Below are 26,839 nucleotides of genomic sequence, written 5' to 3'. Positions count from 1 at the left end.
GTTACAGATCTTTGGCCAGGTGGAGGTGTAGGACAATAGAACTGGTGGCCATGTACCTCCCCAGTTTGCCCAAGCAAAACTCTATGATGGTGGCTTATGCAGAACGTGCATGCTTAGGGGCATACAGTCCCCCTGTATATCTGTTTTATGGTTACTCAGTGTCTGAGCAGCAGGACTACTACAGTTTGACTATAATCAAGATCAGTTCTGCAGCCCTGCTATAGCATTATAGGCATATTTGTGACCAGTATCCAAAATGCTCTTCAGAGATGTTGGGAGGAAAAAGAAATACACAAAAAGACATTCTTTAAAAAAAAAAGTGTACAAAGGCAAAAAGAAGGGCAGTTTGTAAAAATGTAACTTGACCAAACATAATTGTAAACACAAAAAGGTCAGTTTACACTTAGTTTACTCTTCAATGAAGATTGTTTAATTCAATGAAGACTAATTTTAAAATGCTGCCTGCAAGCACTCAGAATACTAAATATTTTATTCCTGAAACTCTTGTTTTACTTCATTAGTTGCAGGCACCTCTGAGTCTGCAAAAATGTAAAAAATTAAACATCATAAATTCACTGATTGTTATGAATATTTATTGATTACCACATTCTGAAAATCAAAGCTGTGATAATTTACTGCATCATATAATAAGTTTGTATGCTTTATACAAAAATAACTCTCTCTACCCAATAACATCATTTCATTGAAGCTTAAAACCACATAATTCAATGCTATGCTATTCTAATTAAGACCTCAATGGGTTTGTTTCTTTTATTTTTCTTACTGCACTTCACACTTGGAAGTTAATTCAACACACATGTGCGTGTCTTCATTTAGGACCTTGTCCTGCATTTCTTATACAATCAGTTGTTGTTCTAGATGTATAGTGAACGTAGATGCATGTCCTTCATTTCTCAGACCCAATTCTTTACCTGCTGACTTCAACTGACCCCTCAGAGCCCACCTGGAAGGTGCTGAATGTCAACACCCTTGGCATTCAGTAGAAGTTGAGGAGAGTGCTCAGCACCCCACACGATCCAGTCATTATACATGCAGAAATCCCATTCATATCTATTTAAGGTTCTTACATGGTCCTCATTAAATATGTTGGGTGCTTAGAAACTATAATAATCCTCACACCACCACCACTGAGAGGTAGGAAAGTGGGGATCCATTTTACACATGGACAACAAAGGTACCCAGAGAGACTAAGGGCTTTGCTACACATCAAGATACTGCACGGCAAACCAAGGCATGACTCTACAGCATGCCAGCTCGCTGCACAGTAATATCTCCTGTGGACACTGTCACAGCACAGGGACACAGGGCACAAAATTCCAGAGTGAGGCTTGACACACTCCTTGCAGAAGATTACCAAGCAACAAGATTCATACCCTGGCTTGCCATGCAGTAACTTCCCCTTTTGACAGGCCATAAGGAGGCTTGCAAGTGGTCACACGGGAAGTTTGTGTAGAATGGGGAACTGAACCTGGATCTCCTGTGTTCCAGGCTAGTGCCCTACCAACAGGTAACACATTATAACCTTCTTGCATTACAGTTTCCATTTAAGGGGTCACATGTTTATTATTGAAATTCTACAGGATTTGTGCTCCTCAATCACTTAAGTGCTTTTGAAAAAAAAACTCATCTTAAATATTTAGGGTTCTGAAATGTTAAACCTTTTCTCACACACACAAAATGTACACAGTGATAAATGTATATTTCAGCATTTTAAATTTTCAAACAATATATTTACTAGCCCTTTGTAAATGAGTGTTATACTCATGATTACTATGCCCATAATTTTCTATTACATTACTTAATTTATTGTATTCTGTTGAACAGCAAAAACACTCAAATATTTTGTGTCTGAAAGCTATCATATTATTTGGCTAATCAGTCAAGCAACATTTTAATTATTGGAAGGAAAGTGCCAATTAAAGAATATGACCTGATAAAGTCAGGCAATGAAGTGTGTGTTCTGTAACCAAAAAGTATCAATATAGATACTGGACTGTCAGAAGGGAAAGATAGTATGTGTATGTGTCTGTGGTTATTTTTTTTTTTTTTACTGGAGTCTGATTCTGTAGACACTTCCTACCAAGTGTAGGGATTAATATCATAGATGAACATAATTTGTTGGGAAATAGTCAACATGGTTTTTTAAAGGGAAATCATGCCTCACCAATCTACTAGAATTCTTTGAGGGAGTCAATAAGCATGCAGATAAAGGAGATCCAGTGGATATAGTGTATTTAGATTTTCAGAAAACCTTTGACAAGGTTCCTCACCAAAGGCTCTTAAGCAAAATAAGCAGTCATGGGATAAGAGGGAAGGTTCTCTCATGGATTGGTAACTGCTTAAAAGATAGGAAACAAAGGGTAGGAATAAATGGTCAGTTTTCAGAATGGAGAGAGGTAAACAGTGGTGTCCCCCAGGGATCTGTACTGGGCCCAGTCCTATTTAACATACTCATAAATGATCTGGAAAAAGGGGTAAATGGTGAGGTGGCAAAATTTGAAGATGATACAAAACTACTCAAGATAGTTAAGTCCCAGGCAGACTGTGAAGAGCTACACAAGGGTCTCACAAAACTGGGTGACTGGGCAACAGAATGGCAGATGAACTTTAATGTTGATAAATGCATAGTAATGCACATTGGAAAACATAATCCTAATTATACATATACAGTGATGGGGCCTAAATTAGCTGTTACCACTCAAGAAAAATCTTGGAGTCATTGTGGATAGTTCTCTAAAATCATCCACTCAATGTGCAGCGGCAGTCAAAAAAGCAAACAGAACGTTGGGAATCATCAAGAAAGGGATAGATAATAAGACAGAAAATATCATATTGCCTCTATATGTGGTATGCCCACACCTTGAATACTGTGTGCAGATGTGGTCGCCCCATCTGAAAAAAGATGCATTGGAATTGGAAAAGGTTCAGAAAAGGGCAACAAAAATGATTAGGGGTATAGAACAGCTTCTGTATAAGGAGAGGCTAATAAGACTTTTCAGCTTGGAAAAGAGGCGACTAAGGGAGGATATGATAGAGGTCTATAAAATAATGAATGGTATAGAGAAAGTAAATAAGGAAGTGTTATTTACTCCTCATAATACAAGAACAAGGGGCCACCAAATGAAATTAATAGGTAGCAGGTTTAAAACAAACACAAGAATGTATTTTTTCACGTAATGCACTGTCAACCTCTGGAACTCCTTGCCTGAGGGTGCTGTGAAGGCCAATACTATAACTGGGTTCAAAAGGGAGCTAGATAGATTCATGGAAAAAAGGTCCATCAGTGGCTATTAGCCAGGATGGACAGGAATGGTGTCCCTAGCCTCTGTTTGCCAGAAGCTGGGACTGGGTGACAGGACATGGATCGCTTGATGATAACGAGTCTGTTCATTCCCTTTGGGACACCTGCCATTGGCCACTGTCAGAGGATGACCTTTGGTCTGACCCAGTATGGCCGTTCTTATGTTCTAAGCGTCAGCATGGTGGAAGGAAGCATTAAACTAAGAGCATGTCTACATTAACAACTTTTGAACTTGTATCAGAGAAAAAAATTCCTAATATAAATGAACACTAAAAACAGAACCACTAACCCAACCTATCCTTGCAACAAAGCCCGTTGCCAACTGTGTCCACATATCTATTCAGGGGACACCATCATAGGGCCTAATCACATCAGCCACACTATCAGAGGCTCCAGAGTAGCAGCCATGTTAGTCTGTATTCACAAAAAAGAAAAGGAGGCACCTTAGAGACTAACAAATTTATTTGAGCATAAGCTTTCGTGAGCTACAGCTCACTTCATCGGATTCATTCAGAGGCTCATTTACCTGCACATCTACCAATGTGACATATGCCACCATGTGCCAGCAATGCCCCTCTGCCATGTATATTGGTCAAACTGGACAGTCTCTATGTAAAAGAATAAATGGACACAAATCAGACGTCAAAAATTATAACATTCAAAAACTAGTCGGAGAACACTTCAATCTCTTTGGTCACTCGATTACAGACCTAAAAGTTGCAATTCTTCAACAAAAAACCTTCAAAAACAGACTCCAACGACAGACTGCTGAATTGGAATTAATTTGCAAACTGGATACAATTAACTTAGGCTTGAATAAAGACTGGGAGTGGATGGGTCATTACACAAAGTAAAACTATTTCCCCTTGTTTATTCCCCATCCCCCACTGTTCCTCAGACATTCTTGTCAACTGCTGGAAATGGCCCACCTCGATTATCACTACAAAATGTCCCCCCCCCCACTCGCTGGCTGGTAGTAGCTCACCTTAAGTGATCACTTTAGTTCCAGTGTGTATGGTAACACCCATTGTTTCATGTTCTCTATGTATATAAATCTCCCCACTGTATTTTCCACTGAATGCATCCGATGAAGTGAGCTGTAGCTCACGAAAGCTTATGCTCAAATAAATTTGTTAGTCTCTAAGGTGCCACAAGTACTCCTTTTCTTTTTACCACAGGAAGGCATACTTAAGGCTTATTAAGGATCCATTAGAATGATGCTTGCTTAATCTGTTTTTATTTAATTAATTTTTATAAGAAGGAACACACAAATTGAACAGGTCCGACAGCATATAGACTATATCATTCTGCCATTATTTTTGTTCCAATCCCTATAGCAATAGTTAATTCTTTTTGTGGTAGAAAAAATTTAGAACCTCTCTCACTGCTTGCCACCTACATCTATGGAACAGTCTTACTGCACTATATATCATCCTCGTAAATTATTTTGGTGTTGGCCTTCCAGATCTTAGTGGCTTTCTTTAAAGAATAGTAAGTAAGTTCTTCCTGTCCATTTTAATGAAGTGTTAATGCTCTTCACAGAAAAGTTACTGGAGTTCTATATTGTAATAGCTTATTCAACTGTAATAAAAGAATAAACTGTATGCCACCAAAGTGCTACGTGGACAAAATAGAAAAAGATAGTAAAAATAAATGTTTTTACCCTATATAGTTTAGTTCCAGTGCTATGGCAGTTTATTCTGTTTGGGAATAACAATATATTTCTAAATCAGTAAAATTACTGGCTGAGCTTTGCCCAGGGTAGGAAAAAAATAACCTATTGTATTACAGTCCAGGACAAACAAAACACCAGTCCAGACAAGTGAAATTTAACCACTTGCTGCCTATCAGATATCAGCCGCCATGCTTAAAAACCTGCATTTGTTCATTAGTTAACCAACACATCCCCCTGCATCTTACCATGTAAAATGGCCTTCCAGCTCAGTTTCCTTTAAGTGCCACCAACTGCAGAAGAAAGAGATGATTTGCCTGACTAGTCTGCTACATTCCTTCGGCACAGTTTAGCCAGTTACACTCTACGCTGCACCCCAGGAAGAATGCATGTGGCTAATTATGTATCTTGCTCTTTCTGAAGTGCAGAATGAAATGCAATTGCCATTTGCTATTGTTCACAAGGAAACTGAGATGGGAAAACAGCTTCCATTTATCAGTCTCCAGTCAGTCAATGCACTCAGGGTCTGTAAGTACAGGTCATATCATGTACAATGGGCAGGAGGAATAAAACATGATAAGCATAGAACAGAACAATTAAAAACTTAAAGATCCAGGCTGTCTTTTGAGAAGTTACCCTAAAAATCTCCCAGTTTGTCATTAATGTCAAATATTGCAGAGTGCTTGCAAGGGCTAGTACAAGATGCTTGTGTGCACCAGCACCAAATAGAGTGCACAAAATCTAATAGAAGTGCCTTGCAGTTCCTTTAAGATCTCCCCCATACCAGTGTGTTTATATTCATGAATCCTGAGTAAAGGGTTCCTTTTCAAATTGAAATATCAGATTTTTTCGCTTACAGCAGCATGAACTGAATCACGGAGAAAATGTATTTGCAGCCAGGAAAACATGCAAATATCCAGTAGGAAGCACAAGCAAACATGTTACTACAACATAGATGACAGGTTTCAGAGTAGCTGCCATGCTAGTCGGTATCCGCAAAAAGAACAGGAGTCCTTGGGGCACCTTAGAGACTAACAAATTTATTAGAGCATAAGTTTCCGTGTGCTACAGCTCACTTCATTGGATGCATAGAATGGAACATATAGTAAGAAGATAGATATATAGAGATTTATATAGATATACACACACACACACACACACACACAGAGATAAGTTGGAAGTTACCATACAAACTGTGAGAGGCTAATTAGTTAAGATGAGCTATTATCAGCAGATGGCCCATTTAAACAGTTGACAAAAAAGGGTGAGGATACGTAACTTAGGGAAATAGATTCAATATGTGTAATGACCCAGCCACTCGCAGTCTCTATTCAAACCCAAATTAATGGTATCTAGTTTGCAAATTAATTCAAGCTCAGCAGTTTCTCCTTGGAGTCTGTTTTTGAAGCTTTTCTGTTGCAAAATTGCCACCCTTAAATCTTTTATTGAGTGGCCAGAGAGGTTGAAGTGTTCTCCTACCGGTTTTTGAATGTTATGATTCCTGATGTCAGATTTGTGTCCATTTATTCTTTTGCATACAACAAAAACACTAACCCAGGAACCTATCCTTGCAACAAAACTCGATGCTAACTCTGTCCACATATTTATTCCAGTGACACCATCCTAGGACCTAATCACATTAGCCACACCATCAGGGACTCGTTCACCTGCATATCTACCAATGTGATATATGCCATCATGTGCCAGCAATGCCACTCTGCCATGTACATTGGCCAAACTGGACAGTCTCTATGTAAAAGAATAAATGGACACAAATCTGACATTAGTAATCATAACATTCAAAAACCAGTAGGAGAACACTTCAATCTCTCTGGCCACTCAGTAAAAGATTTAAGGGTGGCAAGATTACAATGAGAAACTGTTCAGCTTGAATTAATATGTAAACTAGATACCATTAACTTGGGTTTGAATAGAGACTGTGAGTGGCTGGATCATTACACAGATATATATATCTTCTTACTGTATGTTTCATTCTATACATCTGATGAAGTGGGCTGTAGCCCACAAAAGCTTATGCTCTAAAAAATTTGTTAGTCTCTAAGGTGCCACAAGTACTCCTATTCTTTTTACAACATAGATGTTTGCTTAGACCCTGACCAAGACCTTTTGTCACACAATACACCATGTAAATCTCCAGCTAGTATCAGATCACTGAAATTAGACATTAAACTTCACAATTCTGTCGACAGACGTCCATCCCATCTTTCTCTTTTTAATTAAGGCCTAAAACAAGCAAGCCTCAGGAACACCACTCCATCAATCAAACTTGGTCCAGCAAGTGCAAGAGCATATACAAGCACTTCTGTAACCAAGCAGTTCACCTCCCCCTTTACCCTCCTGACACTGCTTTCATATATATACTCTATGTTCTGGAACTGAAAAGAGTGCAATAGGTTTCTAATGGGAAACATATACCGCTGGCCTTAGTTCTGTTCACGATGAACTGAGACTTCCAACTTGTTACAGTTTGTTCTGTATATTCTGCTGTTTCAATATCTATTCTCTAATGATTTCAACATATTGGTCAGTATGTAAAATTATCTATTTTTACTTTGAAAATTCCATCCTAACACTTCAAGTCTGAGAAGCAGAATACCATTCATATGGTTCAAAATGTTCAAGGGATCTTTATGACCCAAACATTGCTGTACTAAAATGTATACGTTGGCTGTAGAATACTACATTTCCTATGCCATATTGATACATATTCAAGTTGGAAAAGTTCATTAGCTGATATGTATGAAAACATTTGATTCATGTATATGGGGTTGATCCAATTAACCCATGGAAGTAGAGAACGTAAGCATCTTAAAGTAATTCCAACAAATGTAATTAACAGAGATATGACTAACTCTGACTGATCTAATGAAGGCTTTTCCTGTAATATGTGCACCTGGCTCTAGAGCAGTGAGTGAGATTTGATTTCCTTTTTCACTCCAAACATATTTTTTCACTCCATCTTTTTTCTCTCCCTACTGGAATACACCCCCCCCCCCAGAAAAAAAGGTGAAGGCATCACTCTAACAACATTTTAGGAAAGGGAAACTGCTGCTTGAATTTATTAAATATTTAAGACTAGTTCTGTCTGTCTCTTCCAGTCAGATGTGACTAGGCTGAACAGTGATTGAGGATTGTATGCAATCTCCTAGAGAAAACAAGCAACTGGATTGTTTCATTATCGCCACAGGGAGAGCCAGGGTGCTGGGAAAGAAAGCTTTAAGTGAGTGCCACTTACTGTGTTTTAGCTCATATCACACTGTAGACAATCATTTTTTACTTGCTTACCGTATTCCTAGGAAATGTGGTACACTAGTGCAAGAACACACACAGAATGTAAGGATGGGAGTTAAACTAGCTTCAAGTATAGTAAAGACTAAAACAAAGTCATTGGAAGAGTGGTCTCTATAATTAAATGACCTAACATTAATTCTCGAATTAATTGAGAAAAAATCCTTAATTTTAGTAAATAGGCAGAAGGTCACAGTTTCCTATATATAAGGAAGACTGACTGAGTGACTGTCTTTCCCTGTGACAAATGAAAGTACCAATTATATTTGATTCTCTGTCACTGACAAGCAATGAGGCTGAAATCTCTCATTAAGGGCCTGATCCAAAGCCCCTTGAAGTCAACAGAAAAACTCAATGATCTTAATGGTCATTAGATTAAGCCTCAAAGAACAAGTGAAATCTTTATTGGCATTTTTCTATGTGGTGTCATTTACAAACATACCGAAATCAGTGCCAAATCCTCTGAGGTAAGGCCAGAGTGGGAGTGGAGAATACTCAGCTCCTCAGAGGACCATGCCCTAAAACGGCAACAAACCAACATATCAGAATGACCTTCCACAGTAAGCTTGAAGCAATCATATCAACTCAACAGTACACCTTACACAAAACTTCCATTAAGCTAAGACAAATCTAACATTTCATGATATGTTCTCAGAAAATCTGGCTAGTTTTCATTTCCCCTCTCCCAAACACTTAAATATTACCTTTGAAACTTTTCACATTCCAAGCAGCAGTGGTTATATAAACTGACGCACCTCTCTATTTGATATTCCTTGACAATATGGAGAGGTCACAGCTATTCAGAACTAGTATTCTGCTAACTATTCCATACATTACTAAAACAGGAGGCTCAATTCGAAAAAGGTAATCAGGTTCTCAGGAAACTAATCATGTGGGTCAGGACTGAAGACCCTGCCTATTGTGCTACCTTGATAAGAAGAGAGTCAAAGTTGTATAGAAGCAAAACAACTAATGACACAAGAAAAGTACATCTTAGCATTTTATTTATTCAGGGCTTTTGGTACAGACATGAGCAAGGTGTGGTATGTAAACTAAAATGCCTCAGGACCAAATCTCAATTCTGCCCCTGTTTCTTTATTGCTCCTGGAGATTGGGTTGAAGGGACTGTAATTTACTGCTGTCCATGTCCATTAATACCTATCTCAACTCAGCTATTTTGTCCAGTGACTGGGCAAGATCCCACTCATTTGTTGCCTACCTACTCCAGGGAACGGTTAGGGCACTAAATGTTCCTGCTTTCTCCTATAAGATAGAAATCTCACATTGGTACCTTCTTTGTGTTTTGTCAAATCTATAGTGAGACTGTTCTTAAAATGAACAACATGTACTGGGTCATCATCTGAGACTGCTATAACAGGATATATAGGGCAGAATGCAGGTAAAACAGAGAAGGGGACATACAATTCTGCCGCAAGGAGTTCAGTCAGAAATTTAATTAACGCTTATTTTTTTTAATGAGCATCATCAGCATGGAAGCGTGTCCTCTGGAATGGTGGCTGAAGCATGAAGGGACATATGAATGTTTCTCATATCTGGCACATAAATACCTTGCAATGCCAGCTACAAAAGTGCCATGCAAATGCCTGTTCTCACTTTCTGGTGACGTTGTAAATCAGAAGAAGGCAGCATTATCTCCCTTAAATGTAAACAACTTGTAGGCTCTGAAGTTTTACATTGTTTTCTTTTTGTGTGCAGTCATGTAACCAAAAAAATCTACATTTGTAAGTTGCACTTTCACAACAAAGAGATTGCACTACAGTACTTGTATGAGGTGAATTGAAAAATACTATTTCTTTTGTTTATCGTTTTTACAGTGCAGATATTGTTAAGCAACAATAATATACACTTCGATTTTAATTACAACACAGAATACAATATATATGAAAATGTAGAAAAACATCCAAAATATTTAATAAATTTCAATTGGTATTCTATTATTAACTGCAATTAATCGACAGCCCTAGTTTATATTATATTTCTCATGTTACCATCACAATACTTTAAACTGCTATTTCAAGGCAGATGAAACCATAATAACTATAGACCAAAGACAGTTAATCTGTATCCAAGACCATTGTATTAAATAAAGATCTCTTGACTAATGTCAACTTTGTTTATTATTCATAACCCCTCCATGTCACTTTCCTTCTTGGTTATTTTTTTATCTCACTTTCACATGCTGCTTATTTTATTTGTTGCTTTATTTTTGTTTCTTTGCTCCTCCTTGTCAGGTTAGATCATGAAACGTGCAGATGTGGCTGTCAGTACTTAAGACAGATAAAGCAATATGACTGTTTATTCATGACACTGTCACTACTGCTTTAAGAGATTAACAAAAGATCAGATACTTCAGTATTTCTGCTGCTTCTGAAAAAGCGCTTTAGTGAAAAAAGATTGATAGTTGTGCTTCTGAACACTGGTGTGCTGTAGAGTAACTTGCTTCTAATGGAACAGTGTGTAAATGTTTGTTCTGTCCCCACCCGTTACTTTATAATATGGGTAACTCATAAGCAACTATGGTGTTGGAAGCCTATGACAGAAGGAAAAGCCTAGTGGAGTTTGAAGTCAAAATGGGTCTCCATTTGGTTACAAGGATGTGATTGCACTGAGATGATTGCTGATTAGACCTTAGACCATTTATAAAAAAACAAACAAACACAGAGCCTCTATCCAGAGCTCTAGAAGCCTTTGGCCTGTTGAAGACAGACATAGAAATAAGCAAACAATGGGATAGATTCTTACTACTGCAGGGAGGTAATAGAGGGTAACAACCACACTTATACTCACCCATAGGTTGGCTAACCAGACCTTGTATCCAGGCCCATAGGTGTGGGCAAGTATATTACTATGGGTAAAAATCCAAATAATTATGAATTTGCATAGATTTGCATAAATTGAAGTAGATCTTGTCTAGACTGGGAATTTCCCCAATTGTAGCCATTGATGAGGCTACACCAGGCAATCTCAGTTGGGGTAGACTGAACTGGTTCAAACAACAGCCTTTTCTGTCTACACTAAAGGCTGAACAGTGCAGCTTTGCAGTGTTCTCTCAGGAGGCGAGGGAATGGAGGAGATGGCCAGTTTAGAGGCATTTTCCAAGTAGACTAACAGGTGTTCCATGTACACCCATAGGCAGGTCAGAGAACCTGCTGTCTTTGGGGAAAACCTGATTTCTAAAGTTAGCTACAGCACTTGACCCAAGGTTTAAGAATCTGAAGTGCATTCCAAAATCTGAGAAGGATGAGGTATGGAGAATGCTTTCAGAAGTCTTAAAAGAGCAACACTCCGATGCGGAAACTACCGAACCCGAACCACCAAAAAAGAGAATCAACCTTCTGCTGGTGGCATCTGACTCAGATAATGATAATGAAAATGAACATGCATCAGTCCGCTCTCCTTTGGATTGTTATCAAGCAGAACCCGTCATCAGCATGGACGCATGTCCCCTGGAATGGTTCTTGAAGCATGAAGGGACATGTGAATCTTTAGCGCATCTGGCACATAAATATCTTGCGACGCCGGCTACAACAGTGCCACAAGAATGCCTGTTCTTACTTTTAGCTGACACTATAAACAAGAAGCGGGCAGCATTATCTCCTGAAAATGTAAACAAACTTGTTTCTCCGAATGATTGGCTGAACAAGAAGTAGGACTGGACTTGCAGATTCTAAAATTTTACACTGTTTTATTTTTGGATGCAGTTTTTTTGTACATAATTCTACATTTGTAAGTTCAACTTTCATGATAAACTGATTGCATTACAGTACTTGTATTAGGTGACTTGAAAAATACTATTTCTTTTGTTTTTTTAAAGTGCAAATAGTTGTAATCAAAAATAAATATAAAGTGAGCCCTGTACACTTTGTATTCTGTGTTGTAATTGAAATAGATATATTTGAAAATGTAGAAAACATCCAAAAATATTTAAATAAATGGTACTCTATTATTAACAGTGCAATTAATCTTGCAATTTATTTTTTTAATCGCGCAATTAATCATGATTAATTTTTTTTTATCGCTTGACAGTTCTAATATAAACCCTATGTTATTCTTCACTACAGTATCACTACTGGAATGGAATAATGTATCAATTTTATTCCTTAAAATGCGTGGTAGTATTTTGGTTATTGTAAAAATAGTAGGAAATATTTCCAGTCAGGCACATCTTATCAAAAGATAACTAGCACAAAAACAAAATAAGAAACTTTTGAAAAGCTCAACAAAGCTGTGACAGAATCTAACAAACATTAAATGGTTCTGAAGTATATAGCTAATGACAATTGGAGTTGTCACTGAACAAAACACCGAATAAAAGTGAATATTAATAGTTGTATAGATTACTGCAGCCATTCATTTGGTGTATCAGAAAAGAAGCCTTTACTATACATGGCAGATGTACAGTATTGATCCCGAATAAATCAAAGTCCCACAAATAGCTGAATGAGTAATATTATGAATATAAATTTGCACACACAAAAAAAATCTAAGCAGAGCTCTATTCCTTGCTGGACACAAAAATTAGCACTGTGCTGGGCAATTACCCAATTAAGAATCATGCAGTTATTTTACCGGCAAAAAAATTCCATAGCGAGTTTCTTATATATGGTCTGTAAATAACTGCTGGGATTAGTGAAACAATCGCAGGATCAAACACTTGTAATTTAAACAGCTGATATTCTTAGTTCAAAATGTGTCAAGTACTGCCAAACATATCGCACCATTCAGCAAAATGTCAGCCATTGACAGCGATAATACAACATGCAATCTGAATCAGTCTGAGAAATTTGAAGAAAAAAAAGAATTTGGTGGGGTATCCTGGCCATAAAAAAAAAGAAAGAGTAAAATAAAAAAGAGCTTACATAGAGAAAGGGTGGTAAACTATATAATAAACTCAATCCTGGAGAGGGGGGATAATGGATTAGAGTTCACGTTGTACTCCCCGTCAGTACCTGGCCCTAGCCGGGGAAGCTAATGATCCAACCAACAGACCAAATTTGATGATGAATCCTGGTCATGGGCCACCTGTGGCACGTTGCACATACACTAAGAAGAACTCAATCCTGCAAGGCATTAAGCACTCTTACTCCAATGCAGCAAATTACCTTAAGCACACGCTTAATTTTAAGCATTGACTTCAATACTGACTACAAATATACTTACCATTAAAAACACGTGCTTAAGTGGATCAGGGCCAAAGCACTCTGCAATTTCAGAACTGAACTCAGTAAGAGCTCAGTAAAATAGGAAGCTTTGGAGCATGGAGATCATCATTTGCTATCTATCACATTTGTCCCACTGGTTTGACATCTTCCTTCAGGATGCATATGGCAATAAGCACAAGAGACCATAAATTCAGATGTAGCTTTTTTTATTAGTCACTAATAAGACCCCCATTATCAATGATTCAGTCAAGACCTAGGCAGTCAACCTTGCATGAGTTACTGAGACATGGCTGGATGACAGCTTTACCCAGCCAAATATCTGAGTCAGTGACATACGGCTGAGTTTTTTTATTGGATCTCCAGAGCAGAATGTATCTAGTGCCAAAGACGAAAGAATCCATCTTATGTGTGTGGATCTAGGATAGAATACATGGGTAATTTTAGTGAGTTACCTATTCTCCTAGTCAGGAATTTGCTGGAATTCCTGCCAGACCCGAATGGGATTTTGCCTGGTCTCCGACTGGAATTTCAGAGCCTTCTTGTTTGGGCAATTTTAGCATATTTATATATAGGCATTTCTACCACACACACAGTAGCAACTGAGCAATATATAAATGCACAAATAAGTCATCTATCTCTTCCTTCTCCTCCTTTTAAGGTGGTTTCTTACCATTACTGGGTGCTCATGTTTGGGTTTTTCTAGACCTAGTTTTTGACAAAGCTGTATGGGGAAGTTCTAAGGTGCTCTGCTGGACACATCTAAATGTGGCGAGATGAGGTTTTATCTAATCTCCTGTAGAGTTTTATAAATCACAGGATACGCTGATTCCAAATATTATGAGTTGAACCCTGGGATTCATCAGCAGAAGCATCTCCATTCAGCATGGGGCTAAGTGGAATGGATAAGTTCTCTTCAAAGCCCTAACTGGGCTAGGGCTAAGTTGAGGACTTTGAAAATAATCCAAAATTCAATTGGCATCTAATATAAAAGTGCAGAGTGGGTTTTGTTCACAGTGCTGCTAAAGAGGCACGTTTACCATTCAGAGAGCAATGCCTTTCACCCCAAAGGTGGCCGAATTTCAGTGGTGAATGTATGATTCCTATATATACCTGTGTCAGAAAGTTTATTTCGCACTTTAGGATGTTTACTAGTAAAATCACTTGAGACACTTGCCCCTCACATGTTTATCTCCCCAGTGGCTGTTGCAAATAAGACACACATATCCCCTGTTTATATTTTACTTTCCATCATCCACATACGTGATTATTACTATTTGTATTGTGGCAGTACCTACGAGCCCCAGGAACAGACCCCTGGACACCATCATGCTAGGTGCTGTACACAGAACAAAAGGATTTTCCATGAGGACCAAGAGCTTATAAACCTATGAAAATCCCCCCCCGCCCCCCGCCCAACCCGGTGAGAAAGACATCTTTGTTCTGGCCTCCTTACTCCCTACATGCATTCCCCTGAATCTGCAAAAGTTGGACTTTCATCTCATTCACCTTCCTGAAAACCATCATCTGGGACCCAACAACTGCAAGTTGCGTGTGCTGTGCAGGTGCAAATTTAGCAGCACTTTGGTAAGTCACATTTGGCTTCCAGGATGAAGAGCGCTGTAAGCACCATACTTATTCTTCCGTTATAATTAATATATATTATAATTAATATATAGGCAGACACTTACTGTTACAAGTGCCAAAGCTCAGTGGGGATCATTCCAAGAAGCAACTGTCCCATCTACTGGCACTGACTTTGAGACAAGCTGCACTCTGCATCTGTGCCTGGAACAAAGATCACACAGTAGCCACTGCACTGGCAGAACTTAACTATAAAGTGAATGTATGGCTCACCTCCCAAGTTATTATCCCTCACTTATTACTACTAACAATGGAGCCAATGTTCCAAGAGAAATATGATACAGCAAGTCCATGTGTGCACCATATTTTGAACATTACGTAATCCTGCTGGTACATAGTTTTCTTATGAATGTCTGAATATTTGGGCTGACCTTGTGGCCAGCAGTTGCACTTTGCTCTGACCCAGGAAAGAGCCAGTAATGAGGGAAGGGAGCCACAGGAATCTATTTAGAGAAGAGAAAATAAGGACATTATTTAAAAAGTCATCTCAGGTGGCAAAATCATGGCTGTAACTCTTTTAAGCATGTGGTGAAAACACACAATTCATACAAAACTGCAGTATTCTAACTGAAAATGTCCTCTGTTCAGCATCAACTCAGAAAGCATTTTCAGGGCAGCAAGGGAGGTTGCTTTTCAGTTAGACTACTGAGAATGATTGACATTCTTAATGGTTAACATGGAGACATCTCATCCAGAGGATGCGACTGTGGATATAGTTTGTGACAAGATGTGACCTTTGCTGACTTGAAGCTGACGGTCTTAAAAGGTAGGTATGACATTAGCTAAATGAATGGTAAACTACAACATCCACTAAAGTTCATTGAGAGACTCCCAATGACTTCAATGGGCCTTGGATGGGGACCTTGCTATGTAAATCACACAATATTCAATGTAGCATATCTCTGACATTTCTTCTTTCAGAACAAAAAATCCCATTTGCATCTTTTGCAAGAATAAGCAGTGATATTAGCTACTGTATTTTTGGCTAAATTTAGAATGGGTAGATGCTCCACCCACATGGGTTTGATCCAAAGCCCATTCATGTAAATGGCAGCTTCTCACTTACTTCAACAGGCTTTGGATCAGGCCCTAATCATTCTTCATACCCTCATTTTGACAACTTAAAGGCTGCAATTCATCCCAGAAGCATCTGTACAATGTGAATGGGTGAAGTGAATACTCTTTTGCTGAGCACTTTAGGATCTTGGCAAGACAATATATCAGAGTCATTATGACTTTTATTTCTAACCTTGCTTGAATTTAAACAATTAAAAGCTTGAATTTAATGTAGAGAATTAACCATTTACATCACAGCTGGCAATGATTTATCTGTGTTAAATTTATTACAGTAATAAAGGCATAGCTAATGTAGTGCTTTAGGTTACATTTACATTGGACACCACTGTACAGCAGCAAATAGGGTATGTGTGGCTATACGCCACAGTGAAAAGCGGGGTGCATCCACAGTGTGGTGTGGAGCTACATGGGTCAGTGAAAGACTAGTGGAGGAAGGCAGAGGGGAGAGGCTTGACAGTGGGAAGCTGCTGGGGCCTCTCCCCAGCCAGAGCCTTTCCCTGCTGCTGGAGTCTTTCACTGCCGCAGGGAAAGACTCTGGCAACTCCCCACAGCAGGAGTTTTTCTCTGTTTCCTCTCCACTGCTGAAGTCCTTTCCCCACTGCTGGAGCTTTTCCCTGTGGCGGGAAAAGGCTCCAGCAGCAGGGAGGCAGCTGGACACCACATTGCTAACAATAACAGTGCACACCAGGGAAGCACTGCTTGGGCTAGTAGAGACTTCTGTAGGCATATACCAGATACAGACCCCACCAACTTCCCCCTCACTTATATCTTTTAAGCCAGCTGCAGCTCGCTACTCCTTTGTTTTTCAGCAGCTTTTAAAAAGCTTTCTTTCATAACAAAGTAATTTGAAACACATGCTGGTCATTTGCAGAGAGTTGGTTGGTCACTTCATTGGCAGGTCTTGTTTCAAGCTGTTAAACTGCACTAACAGACAGAATATAGTCCTCATATTATTTTTCCACTTGAGCAACTGCTAACTGTGTCATGAATGATACAGTAGTTGGTCCACAGGACAATCCCCCTAAGTCATTCACACCATGGCCCTACCAGCCCTGTAATGTTGCCGGACATTTCCCATACAAGATAGTGTTTTCAGTTGCTTATAATTTTACCAAACTATAACTGAATTTTTGGACTGAAATTTTACATGCCAAGAGTCTGCCACAGGTTGAATATTTTTCTCCTGTAATTTCAGTTAAAATGGTTCAGCTGTTTCCAAGAATGAGGGTGGGAACTGTTGTTTTGCCCATGTTAAAGTCTGGCAACGTTTTGTTTGAATAGCACTGCAGCCCCCATGATTTGGAGCAGGGATTTGAAATTTGGAATGGACATGGCCTTTGTATCACAGATATACCTTTTGCATGACAATTTTACCAAATTTGGCCAAATTATAAAAACCAGAAATCAGTTTGCACCTACTCAATAGACCTCAGCATTAGCAGCTAAAGTCTCTGAAGATTCCATCTTCAGTGAGAATACTTGAAGCTCTCACAGCTCCCTGTGCTGACCAGACTCTGCACATGCCATCCCCACAGAGCAGCTGAGCATGCTCCTTCCAGCCCAGGCATACAAAAGCAAAAAGCCAGACCTTCCCTGTAATGGCTGCTCCGGGCCAGGTTGGGGTGGGACATAGGAACAGAGAGCACGGAGCTTGTCTCTCCTGTGCTCTTAGTGACCCTGCCCCCTGGCAGTGGAGACAGAAATTGCCCGATCCCAATGCAGAGGGGACAAAAGCCAGACTGGGGTAAGGAAAAGGACTAGATTGCAACAGGGAGCTGGTGAGACTGGGACTAAAGGGAGGGTGGTGAGAGAAACTGTGCCTAGCTGTGTTAGGAGAATGGCACTGGGAGCCAGGGGGATCAGGACTGAGATAGCAGAGGTTCTGAAAGGAGAAGAAGACTGATTACTGGGGAGGAAAAGAGGGGGAGAATGAGAGCCAGTTGCTTCGGGGCAGGGAACACCACTGAAATGAGAGGAAGAGCTGGGCATAGGGACGGAGACTGGGACTAGTTGGGCATGAAAACAGGGACTAGGAACAAGTAGGGGGAGGGATGGAAATCAGCATGAAAAGGCATGAGAGACAAATCTGACAAGCAACTGGGGGGAGACTGAGAGGAGAAGCCTGGAAAGGGAGACTAAGAAAGGGAGTCAGTGAATGGGGGGGAGAGACGTATCAGATGGAGGAGCTAGGAGAAAGGAACTTGCCATGGCTGGGCAAAGTGACTGGGATTGCGTATGGATAGTAGACTTGGACTCTGAAAAGCAAGCCCCAAGAGGGAGACTATGACTAGCCGGGTATGGAATTGGACTGGGATGAGAAGGCTGAAGAGCCAGGACTAGGGCAAGGAGCCAGAGGTAGTGAAGAGGTAGGATTGGGACAGGGACAAGTTGGCAGGAATGGAGCAGCAGAGTCTGTGCCAACTAGAGCACACTTCCCTCCAGAGACTGGAATGGGACCCAAGATTCCAGAATCTCATCATTCCTCTGCTGAATGCAAACACCTGTGAAATTCACTGCCAAACTGTAATTCTTCATCCTCGTCTAATTCTGATCCACATAGCAACAGTAGCATAGCCACTTAAGCTAACAGAAAAAGTGTTAGAGGTCAGTGCTAAATGTTCTAACCATGCTGATGAATCATGGGGGTGTCAGTGATGCCACATGATGTAATTTTGGGTGGGGGTTACTTTGCTTTTTGAAAACCTAGGCAATTACATACAAAAAAGTTATGGTAAAACACAATTATTAGGGCAGCAAAGTCACACAGTCAAAAGTTAGGATTGCCAGAATTAAGACTGGCCATCCAACTTGAATTAATCAGCTTTGTAAATATACATTATGATACATGCTTTAAAAACATGATCACAAACCATTATTTCCACATGACCCATGTGCTGAGGATGGATGGTGCTCGAGCTCTTAATCAGCAGCTAGTCAAATATTTTGTTTTTGTAACTTTTGCGTGCTTGATTTTGGAACCTTGACCCAGTCTATTCCCCCTTCCACTCCAGACCCTGTTGTCCTCTCTGCATATGAATCAGGCACACACTGCACCACACTTTCCCACACTGCATGGGCCTGGCAGTGATGTCACTGAGAGCATAGAAAATGCAGTTTTCCTGCTCTACATTCAGGTGCCCAGACCCAGCACAGCCCACAGGAGCCCAGAGCTGCAATTATAGGGAAATTCAAGCTCACCCCTGGGCTGGAGCATGCCCAGTGCTAACAGAATCTTCAGGGAATGTGCTTTCCACCTCTAATTGCCTCTTCAAGCTTTTCACCTCTAAATGGCCACCTATGTCTTCAAGCCTTACCTCATTTTCCTTTAATTTAGCACAAACAAACATAAAACGTTGTTGTTTTTTACAGCATGGTTTGTTTGTTCAGTGTTACATCAAAAGAGGGCACTTTAAGAACTCAGGTTAGCAAATGTGGTCCTTAATAGGGAACCTGTTATTATTATTATAAACTATGTGTATTGTAGTAGCACCTTGGAGCCCCAACTAGGACCCTGTTGTGCTAGGCACTGTGCAAACAAAACAAAACAGTCCCTGCCCCAAAGAGCTTACAATCCAAGTATTACCCTGACAACACAACTCAATGGAATTATCTAACTTGTTCCACATAGACCTCGCTTCTTCTGCAACACAAAAAAGTTGTTTCATAGTCAACATTGCACTTTTGTTGACAAAGACAAGACATAGTAAATTAGGGTTGATTTTAAGGATATGTTATTTGTATAGCAATATTGTTAGTGAATGAACTTTGAGCTGTATCATCCTTATTGACAATTTTAGATTGATTTTTCCTTAAAGTTTCTCAGGAAGCTTCCATTACAAAAGAAGAACAATAGGGGTTTCATAAACGATGCAGCAGGTAGGCAGAGTTGTAGGAAACAGAACAGAATGGCCTGCATTCCCTGGCCCCTAGACCCTCATCAGTCTAGGTACCTCTTGGAACTTGATGGCATTTAGCCACATCATTCATCATACTGCACACTTACTACCCTATTCAAAGCATATAATTTCCCAAGGATTTACAAAGAATACATGCTTCCTAATTGATAATTTGATACTTTTTCTTTTAAAGGAACCCTTTTTTAAATCTCCACGTTGCACGCAAGCTACACAACTAATGGACCCAACCTATCTTCATGTACTCCCACTCCTGTTCCATCTGCCCTGCCTTCAGTGCTTGGCGGCTGGAGAGCGGTGGCTGTTGGCCAGGTGCTCAATTCTGAGGCAGCACCCTACCAGCAGCAGCACAGAAGTAAGTGTGGCAACATACATGCCACCCTTACTTCCGCACTGCTGCCTTCAGAGTTGGGTGGCTGGAGAGTTTTGGCTGCTGACTGAGGCAGCAGCATAGAAGTAAGGGTGGCAATACCATACCATGGCATACTTACTTCTACCTTCAGAGCTGGGATCCCTGCCACCAGTCCCTGCTCTCCAGCTGCCCATCTCTGAAGGTAGCTCCGCCACCAGAAGCAGTGCAGAAGTAAGGGTAGCCGTACTGCAACCCCCGGCTTCCCCTGCAATAGCCTTGCCAACCCCCCGCCACACACACACACACACACACACACACACAACTCCTTTTTAGGTCAGAATACCTATAATTACAAAACCTTGAAATTTCAAATTTAAATAGCCGAAATCATGAAATTTAAGATTTAAAAAATCCTATGACAATGAAATTAAACAAAATGGACCATTAATTTGGTAGGGCCCTAGCTATGGGTGTACGGGAATAGTCAATTGCTAAGCAACATTATGTCTACCCAGAAATGATGGCTGCAGTATGTATGTACACTCACCCCACCCCTTAAAATCCTTTCTGTTTTATAACACTATATAAACACAATTTAAAAACATTTGTTTTCTATTACAAGTAAAAAAAACTAGTTTAAAATGCAAATGGATGTAGTTACATTGGTTTATAAGGATCTTGACTGCTTAAAAGCACTTTGAAGACTGAATGTTTCACCTACAAAGTTTCAGATTTTCCATTCCTTTGGGGGAACTGACTTTGTGCCTATTACTTGTTTTGATGCCACACTTATATCAATGCCCTTAATCCATTCAGTGCAACAGTAAGTTCATGCCAGGGGCAATTCATAAATTCTCTCACATAAAAATTAGTTTCCTTCATCTAGTTCCAGTACTCAGTGGAATTACCCGCATATCTTCTCAGAGGTAAAATATGGGAAATTCAAATATCTCCAAACCACATAAAACCAATTATAAAAGACTGAGTTGGCTTAGTGGAGAAGCAGGACACTGAACTGCCAGTTGAGACATCAATATTATGATGTTCTTGTTATTCCTAGCTCCTGGCTAGTCAAGGATTCATGCACGGTGTTCATTCTACATATACAGCACCGCCCTTATTACTGTGACATATCTATGTTAGAGATTTATGTCTATTTTAATGCCTATTTTTCCCTTTAAGTTTGAAAAATGGATAAAAACCTATTCTAAGCACATTTGGCCCTAACACTATTCATCATAAATCTTTATAGTAAGACCTACTGGTACTTGAGAGATTAGAACTACAGGATCCCCCAAGTGCAATGCTTATTGCTAAACCAGCCTCAGAATTATACACAGTGGGACTGTTTTATCTGGGACACTAGCCTCTCATATCATTGAGGAAAAGACCAGCATAAATTCAAAATGCTTCTTCATAAAACACGCTAAGTATTTAAACTCTCTAGGATTCATAAATGTGTTACATTATTTCTGTAAAATAGCATTAAAAAAAATCACATTCTCAGTATAATTCACTTTTGCTCCAGTCCAATGGATAGTAAGTTATAGTCATCTTTCCCATGATTTTCCACTAATAGATTTAATTTTATCATTCACAGTCTCAAACAAGTTTCTTAAGAGTTTTGTAATAAAGATCTAGGGGTGGGGGAAATCACAGCACGATTGTTGTCATGGGAAAAAAGCATGTGTTTAGCAAATAGTGCCAAGTGAAACCCAGGTTAAAAATGTAAATCAGATCAGCTCTTTGGTGACTTTGCTTTAATTAATGGAGTGGCAGAAGCCTTTCCCTAGTTAAGCGTACAATTGAGTTTCCATTATATGCTAAGTTTTGGCCCTGCTCTGAACTCCCAGGGAATGGAATATCAATTCCAAAATGAGGTGAGTTTAGCTCCAGGGCGAAACAGAATTTTTCAATTTTTTGTTCACTTTTTGTAGCAAAGAAGAAAAAAAGAGAAAACTTGACTAGGTCAATCCTGACCCTGGTAAAATCAAAGGCAAAACTCCCACTGACTTCAGCTGGGATAGGATTTCACCCCTAGTGCACAGGTCTAGGTATTTATCTTTTTTTAATCTATTAAACAGTAATATGAATGGTTCATTACCTCCAAAAAAATTAAAATAGGGCACCTTAAGAGTCCATTTTGGAAAAGGTAGGACTCTAGTCCTTTACTTTGCCATGTATTCGCTGCTATTTTAACCCCATTTTAAGAACACAGCTTTTTTTTTTTTGGCAGTGTAGATGTATCCTGTGTATCCCATTATCTTCACATCATGGAAGAATAGGTCTATTTGATAGTGATTTCTGTTCTATTTTCAAATATCACTTCAGATTTCACAGTAGAGAATTAACATTTGTCAAGCCTTTGAAATTTATGGATGAAAATAAAGCAGCCATATCCTAAAAATTTAGTCAGACAATTTCACCAAAAGTGTTCAGTGAAAAATGGGGGGAGAGAGATTTGGAATTCTTTTGTAAAAATTCCATCCCATCCCAACCAGCTCTAATTCAAGATATGCAAAATCTATGTGAATAGCCAAAAAAAAAAAAGGGACCTGAAAGCAACAGGCATCTTTGTAATGATTAATAAATAAATTAATGATCATGGAGCATTTACAATAAGCTGTCACCAAACGTTCTTCATTCCCAACTCAAAAGAGAAATCTAATTAAAGAGCTGAAATGCAGAGCAGATGCATTAATAAAAGGAAAGGGCCATAGCAGAATAAAAACCTCTGCTCCTATAAGCATTGATCAAATAAGGAATAAATCCAAGACCAGTACAAATCTAGTAAAGAATTCACTAAGCATTTATGAAAGATCCCAGGGATGTTCTCGTGTGATTTATAATAATACTGCAACCTTCTTAAACACATATTGTTGCTTTGATGCACGTTTCATTATTATTTTAATTGGTTTATCTTTTTGTAATGTTTTAGAGGTTTTAAGATACTTCTACATTGTCAAATTAGTGCACTTCAGACATTTTAATTTACACTTGTTTAATCAAATGCAGTGTAGGAAATTATTTAATTAACCAATTTATTCCATTCTCAAGTTTCTAGACACTGCACTATAAAAATAAAATAAGACTTTCAGGGATTACTGCACAATAAATGATTTATTCAATTCATTGTTCTTTTAAATGATTTTCTGTTAGTTTCTTTGTAAAACAAATCCTAACTTTTTCTTAGCTCTGCAAGTCAATGTTTCCGTGGTTCTTAGTTTCTTGTAACTTAATTTCACACACGTAAATCTATTTCTGAAAGTTTCTAGAGGGATGTATTAGATACCTTTTTCTGGAAATCTCAAAATATTCAATGGTTCCAATAAGATCATTCAGGTGAGCAAAGCAAATTCTGGATTTGGTACCTAACAGAAATTGCCTTTGAGTTTCTAATTTTATTTTGTGTAACTTTGCTCATTCTTAACAACTCTTGGGTAACCGTGCCATGTAGGGATTAAAAGTGATTTAAAAAATTAATTGTGATTAATCACACTGTTAAACCACAACAGAATTTAAATATTTGTGGATGTTTTCTACATTTTCAAATATATTGATTTCATTTACAACACAGAATACAAAGTGTACAGGGCTCACTTAATATTTATTTTTATTGAAAGTATTTGCACTGTAAAAAAACAAAAGAAATATTATTTTGCAATTCACCTAATACAAGTACTGTAATGCAATCTCTTTATCATGAAAGTTGAACTTACAAATGTAGAATTATATACAAAAATACCTGCATTAAAAATAAAACAATGTAAAAGTTTAGAGCCTGCAAGTCCACCCAGTCCTATTTCTTGTTCAGCCAGTCACTCAAACAACTTTGTTTACATTTTCAGGAGATTATGCTGCCCGATTCTTGTTTATAATGTCACCTGAAAGTGAGAACAGGCGTTCACATTGCACTGTCATAGCCGGTATCGCTAGATATTTTCGTGCCAGATGTGCTAAAGATTCATATGTCCCTTCATGCTTCAACCACCCTTCCAGAAGACATGCGTCCATGCTGATGACGGGTTCTACTCGATAACAATCCAAAGCAGTGTGGACCGACATGTTCATTTTCATTATTTGAGTGAGATGCCACCAGCAGAAGGTTGATTTTCTTTTTGGTGGTTTGGGTTCGGTAGTTTCCCCATGGGAGAGTTGCTCTCTTAAAACTTCTGAAAGCATGTTCAACACTTCATCCCTCTCAGATTTTGGAAGGCTCTTGAGATTCTTAAATCTTGAGTCAAATGCTGTAACTATCTTTAGAAATCTCACATTGGTACCTTCTTTGTGTTTTGTCAAAACTGCAGTGAAAGTGTTCTTAAAATGAACAACATGCGTTGGGTCATCATCCGAGACTGCTATACAGGAAATATATGGCAGAATACAGGTACAAAAGCAGGGGACTTAAAATTCTCCCCCACGGAGTTCAGTCACAAATTTAACTAACGCATTCTTTTTTTAACGAGCGTCATCAGCATGGAAACATGCCCTCTGGAATGGTGGCCAAAGCACAAAGGAGCAAACAAATGTTTATGTAAATACCTTGCAATGCCAGCTAAAAAAGTAGGAGCATTGCCAGCAGATCAAGGGAAGTGATTATTCCCCTCTATTCGGCACTGGTGAGACCACATATCGAGTATTGCGTCCAATGTTGGGTCCCTCTCTGCAGAAAGGATGTGAACAAATTGGAGACAGTCCAGCAAAGGACAACAAAAATTATTAGGGGGTTGGGGGCACATGATTTATAAGGAGAGGCTACGGGAACTGGGCTTATTTAGTCTGCCAAAAAGAGAAGAGTGAGGGGGGATTTGATAACAGCCTTCAGTTACCTGAAGGGGGGTTCCAAAGAGGATGGAGCTAGGCTGTTCTCAGCGGTGGCCGATAACCGAACAAGGAGCTATGGTCTCAAGTTGCAGTGGGGGGATCTAGGTTGGATATTAGGGAAAACTATTTCACTAGAAGGGTGGTGAAGCACTGGAATGGGTTAGCTAGGGAGGTACTAGAATCCCCATGCTTAGAGGTTTTAAAAGGCTGACTTGACAAAGCCCTGGCTGGGATGATTTAGTTGGGGTTGGTCCTGCTTTGAGCAGAGGGTTGGACTAGATGACCTCCTGAGGTCTCTTCCAACCCTGGTCTTCTATGATTCTAAGAAGAGGGCAGCATTATCTCCTGTAAATGTAAACAAACTTGTTTGTGTTAGCGGTTGGCTTAACAAGGAGGAGGAATGAGTGGACTTGTAGGCTCTGAAGTTTTACATTGTTTTGTTTTTGTACACTTTTTTATTTCAATTGCAACACAGAATACAATATATATGAAAATGTAGAAAAACATCAAAAATATTTAATAAATTTTCATTGGTATTCTATTATTTAACAGTTCAATTAAAACTTAATTAATCATGATTAATTTTTTAATTGTAATTTTTTGGGGGGGTTAATCACATGAGTTAACTAAGATTAATTGACAGCCCTAGTGCCATGCTATTACCACATTTCTCCTGAAAGCTTTCCTGTTGGAGATTTAATGTAGAATTCAACAAAAGCCTTAGCCTTTATAAAGATACCCTCCTTCTCCTGTATATATATGCCACTTCTTCAAGAGATTCCTACTTCCATTTACAGTAACTCCTCGCTTAAAACTGTAGTTATGTTCCCTGAAAAATTCTATTTTAAACAAAACAAAGTTAAGCGAATCCAATTTCCCCATACGAATTAATGTAAATGGTGGGGTTAGGTTCCAGGGAAATGTTTTCAGCCAGACAATAGACTATATTTTATATACATACATAAATGTATATGTACATACATATATACACACATACACACACACACACATATACACAGTATAAGTTTTAAACAAACAATTTAATTCTGTACAGAACAATGAAGATTGTGAAGCTTGGTTGAGGTGGTAAAGTCAGAGGATGGAAGAGGGTGGAATATTTCCCAGGGAATGCCTTACTGTAGGGGTCGGCAACCTTTCAGAAGTGGTGTCTTCATTTATTCACTGTAATTTAGGTTTTGCATGCCAGTAATACATTTTAACTTTTTTTAGCAGGTCTCTCTCTCTAAGTCTATGTATTATATAACTAAAACTATTGTTGTATGTAAAGTAAACAAGGTTTTAAAAATGTTTAAGAAGCTTCATTTAAAATTAAATTAAAATGCTGATCTTATGCCGCCGGCCCACTCAGCCCGCTGCCAGCCTTCGGTTCTGTTTACCTAGGCCAGCAGCAGGCTGAGCGGGGCCGGCAGCCGGGACCCCAGACTGGCAGTGGGCTGAGCAGCTCAGCTCGCTGCCACTCAACCCGCTGCCGGTCTGGGGTTCCGTCCACCGGCTCCTGCCAGCCAAGGTCGCGGCTGCCGGCCC

At 39.2% G+C, this 26,839-nt stretch overlaps 1 protein-coding gene across 8 annotated transcripts in view; it reads right to left on the bottom strand.

The window, feature by feature from the left end:
- The window catches only part of GULP1 (GULP PTB domain containing engulfment adaptor 1), a 289,955-nt gene that overhangs the window by 236,861 nt on the left and 26,255 nt on the right, over positions 1-26,839 (bottom strand). The window contains exon 2 of one of the 8 annotated variants that reach the window (XM_043505460.1): positions 15,175-15,271. The exons of the other annotated variants lie outside the window; for them this stretch is intronic. The gene's annotated coding sequence lies outside the window, so the exon portion shown is untranslated. The remainder of the gene's footprint in view (positions 1-15,174; positions 15,272-26,839) is intronic. 8 annotated transcript variants of the gene reach the window in all.

The sequence above is a fragment of the Dermochelys coriacea genome, chromosome 11, assembly GCF_009764565.3.
Source record: "Dermochelys coriacea isolate rDerCor1 chromosome 11, rDerCor1.pri.v4, whole genome shotgun sequence".
Classification (NCBI taxonomy): domain Eukaryota; kingdom Metazoa; phylum Chordata; order Testudines; family Dermochelyidae; genus Dermochelys; species Dermochelys coriacea.
The sequence above is the reverse complement of the archived record's forward strand: the minus strand, read 5'-3'. Positions and strand labels throughout refer to the sequence as shown.